This window comes from Sinocyclocheilus anshuiensis, unplaced genomic scaffold, assembly GCF_001515605.1.
Source record: "Sinocyclocheilus anshuiensis isolate Anshui unplaced genomic scaffold, SAMN03320099.WGS_v1.1 scaffold1203, whole genome shotgun sequence".
Classification (NCBI taxonomy): Eukaryota; Metazoa; Chordata; class Actinopteri; order Cypriniformes; family Cyprinidae; genus Sinocyclocheilus; species Sinocyclocheilus anshuiensis.
The window spans coordinates 1,011,827-1,016,420 of NW_015539980.1; the positions used below are offsets into that span (position 1 = coordinate 1,011,827).

The following is a 4,594-nucleotide window of genomic DNA, read 5'->3' on the forward strand; positions in this document are numbered from 1 at the left end:
GTGTCCAGCACATTTTATGGAGGACTGTTTCCTGATCCTGGTAGAGTAGACTACAATGCCTGCTGTTCTGACTCACAGACTGTAAGTACGTTTTTTATATTTAAAGAATTTGCAACTGATGATTCAAACGCGAGTTTTGAGCATTGTAGCGTAGCGCATGTTGTTTATCGTTTGTCCGATCACAAATGCAGACATGGTTTTATGTTTACGCGGCGCGATGCAACGCAATGCGCAATGCGTAGAAAATAATGTGTTTTTTTAACCTTAAACCGCATAAACACATTTCACCAAATACACAAAATAATGTTCTTTTTAGCAACATCATATGACCCCTTTAATGCGCCCCGGCTCTGAAATATGAGTGGAATTGGGAGGCACCCCTGGACTGTCTCACTCCTTTCCCTCAGAGAACCAAAGTTACACTGGGTAACCAGACATTTTCTTTTGGTTAAGTCACTTGACACATACCACTCTATAGGAGGGGCTTCCTTTCCTGCACACTTGTATGCCAGTGTTATAGCTTTGATGGTCCAATGTGAAAATCTCTGCTTAGAGACACACAAATAACTCCCGACACCGTCTGAAATCTCAAATTCTGTCCAAGTAAATGTGCAAAACACATAAAGGGCAGAGGGCATGTAGCCTCTGATGTTACTGGGATAAAATGCTAAATAACATTTAACATGTATGATCTTTTATACATTTGACATAATTTGTATACATTTTATCAATTCATGAATTATCTGGGAATTTAACCCAGGTAGCCAAAAGAGTAAACATAAGTTGGTGTCAAATATAAATTCCGCATTCAGTCACAGAGTGACCTAAGCCATTCTGAGCCACACCTTGCAATGAGCTCAGTGAAAGGGGAGTGGCTCGACAATATATGGAGCTCTCCCCTACGTGCCTGGCTGATACTAAAGTGGGCAAGAGAGCTGTCTTATATAAGATTCTCAAATCTACTTCCAGCAATCTGCAGATATTGTTAATAGATACATTTTAAAGGCAGAAAGGGCCTTGCCCTGCTGAAGAAGTTCCTGTCGAAATGTGTACTATTGGACATTATACTATACTTAAGACTTATATTGGATCTTTATACTGTGCTTCTTGCACCATGAAACAAATGTATTCCACTTAATTTTGTACACAGTAACGGAAGTTGTAGCGCTCTGAATAGTGTCACTGACTTTCTGCAGCAGAATTACACACCCATTCAAAAGTAAGGTTTTTAATGTTGTTGTTTTTTAAAGAAGCCTCTTATGCTCATCAAGGTTACATTTATTTGATCAAAAATGCAAAACAAGTAATATTGTCAAATATTATTACAATTTAAAATAATGGCTTTCTATTTTTATATATTTTAATATATCATTTTTTCCCGATACCCCCCCCTTTTTCCAACTTCGCTTCCTGTCTGCACTCCACTGTTGTATTATAATAAAGGCAAAAGACAAAAATGTAATCTTTTCCTCTTCACGAAATAAACATGAATTAAGGCATGAATAAAGGCATCAGAAGAATGAAAGCATCAGAAGGCATGTTGACAGAAACAGTACAGCATAATGAAACAAACTGTTTTATCACTGTTTTTAATGTTAAACGTATAAAGAATAAACGGTTGGATGCCACAGACTTTTTTGCAGAGTGGAATTTTTACAATAATTAACTTTAGTCACACAATATACCACATTTTAAAAATATTACCCCCGTGACGCCACATGTTTGTGATTTTGACCTTTATGCTCAAAATACTATGCCATTAATCTCATAATGCTATGATTTTATTCTTAAAATATTAAGACTTTTCGGCACCGATAACCTTGTGGGCAGTGCGTCGACACACAGTGCCATTGCGCTCCCGAGTTCGAATCCCAGCTTGAGGACCTTTCCCGATCCCGGCCCCTCTCTCTCCCACTTCGCTTTCTGTCAACACGGATCTTTCCTATCAAAATAAAGTGAAAAACGGCAAAAAAAAATAAAAAATATATATATATATATATATATATTAAGACTTCAATCTCATATTGCTATAACTTAATTCTCATAATTTTGACTTTAATGTCAAAATATTATGACTTTAATCTCGCAATCTTAGATTTATCTTTTTTTATTTTTTTTATTTTACGTGGCACTAAAACGCAGTTGTACCATAGGTACAGCCATCTCTCTAGACCCAAACTTTATGTATAATACCTAAGTTTGGTCATGAGGTCTTGTTGAGTTTGCCACTCATGCAAATGGCTTCATCCGTTACTGGATTCTGAAACAATTTTACATTTTAGTGAACTAGAAAGACATTGTTAGTGTACTGTTTTCAAAAATTTCATCAGATAATCTAAAATGTATTTCATTTGTTTAAAAAAAGAGCATATATTATTCTATCAAGATGAAGTGGAAATCCTTTTAAGGGTCTAATTTTGTCATTTTCAAGTCTGTAATTTTTAAGAGCTGTTATAACATGTTTTATCATCAAGAGCATAACAGGCCAACAAAGATTAAAAAAAAAGAAAAAAGTTTTATCAGGAAAATGAGTATGTCCGTCTGCCTCTGCTGTTCCTGGAAAAATCTGATTTGATCTTTTCCTTCGGTTTCTGTTTGTTCAACATGTGTCAATGTGTTTTAACATGTACAGTTGCTGTGTTATCAGGAAATGAATTTTCCCTTGAAAAAGTGTGTGTGTGTGTGCCAGGATTTTTACATTTACCATTTACAAATTGATTCTGGCCCTTTGCTGATTTTTTCACACATTAATTTTAATAATATTATTGCTCACACTTTATTCAAGAGGTATCCAGGAGAGATGTGTTATTAATTGGACAGTCAATGGCTTTCTTGTTACATGACAAAAACAGCTGACATCTATGCGAAACTCCTTCAAAAAAAAAGTCTAACACAGTGAAAGAATAAGCCTACACACAATATCCAAAGGAAAAATTGAATATTCTGTCATCATGGACCAGCTTGGGATGCTGGTGCTGTTATGTTGGTCCACAGCATGGGATGCTGGCATGCTAGATGACCAGCATATGTCGTCTTTTGGATGCTGGTATAATCCCAGCAACACCCAACAAACGGTGTGTCTACAAAAGTTGCTGAAGTCTGTTTGAAGTCACCATTAAGGTAATTAATGTGGTGATTAATGTACACATTAGATGGGCACTTGGTCCTTGACTTAAAAATACTACCAGCCACAAGTGCATGGTGTCAATATTGTCTACAACATGATGCTCCTGACTGCAATGACATGTGCTTTATTCTTTTTACTTACTTTACTATGTTTGGGGATTAGGCTGTCAGCTGGATTTTGACACGTCAAACATGTTTGAAACATATTAATCTTAGAAGAGATGTATTGAAATCATTGCATGCAATAAATGCATTAATTTTGCTCTGCATGAAAAAATATATATAAACTATATATACTATATATATATAATATATATATGTCACTGACCTAATTATAAATGTGAAAATACATTGTAAGATTAATACATGGTGCTCAAACACGTTTAAAAACAGAGCGGTTGCATCAAGAAAGTTTCCAGTTGAAAGCGAGTCTATTAGTGCAGCTGGCCTCTTTATTTCCCTCTCATGCATGCTCAGATTCCATACAGTCAGACATTTCCGTACATTTCCGTGAATGTTTCCAGGCCCAGACAGAGGCCCATTTGTATGCAGTAAGATCAGAACTGTGTCCCGTTTAACCATTTAACTGTGTGTATGTGTGCGTATGTGTGCGTGTCTGACTGAGGTCAGAACTAATTAAAAGTATTGCAGCATTCCTGTCAGTTTAGAGACATGTTTATGGATTGAATTATTTGTTTGAATTTTCTACATAAGGGTATACAGCAGCCGCTTTACATAAACAATTGAAACTCCAAGGAATGTATCATTCATAATTCCTGACCATCCATATGCAACGCAGATGAAATGAAACTGCACATATGCTCGCATTTGGCTTACATTTGACTAAAGACGTACTTCTACTGTTCTCAAACATGGCAGGATTATTAAGGGGTGAACAATGTTCCAGCTTGAATTCAATGTGTGGTCACAGTTGTGTGTATGGCTTTAAATGTGGTTCATTCAATCAGAATCTGACTCACTTGATCAACCAAAACAACACTGTTCTCTCATAGGGTTAGCTAGTCTGTGACGTCTTCATAAAAACAAATGTGAGTAAAAGCCGACATTAAATCTGTTCATTATATAAATGCATGTCTCTTCATAAGACTTGGATTAAACTGCTTGATTCACATGGATTTCTTTTCTTTTTTTATCTCATTACAAGTTTTGGGTGAATAAACTTTTAATAGCGGAACAAATCTCTCATTTCATTAAAATTATCTTCACTTTGTGTTCCTTAGATGAACGAACGTCTTACAGTTTTGCAATGACATGAGGGTGAGTAACTGATGACCGAATTTTCATTTTAGATGAACTAACCCAAACGAATGAGAATGTTTTCATTTGTCTCATTTCACAGCAGGCTCTTTTTTTAAATTAATCCCAACATGATGCCAGTTTAGCAATAATAGTTTTGCCATATGCTAGTTATAATAATATAATAATATATAATAATAATTATTATATA

The 4,594-nt window shown here is 35.5% G+C and overlaps 1 protein-coding gene across 3 annotated transcripts in view; it reads right to left on the bottom strand.

Annotated features, from left to right (window-relative positions):
* The window catches only part of LOC107687126 (proline-rich transmembrane protein 3-like), a 15,259-nt gene that overhangs the window by 9,270 nt on the left and 1,395 nt on the right, over positions 1-4,594 (bottom strand). The gene's annotated exons all lie outside the window — the stretch shown is intronic.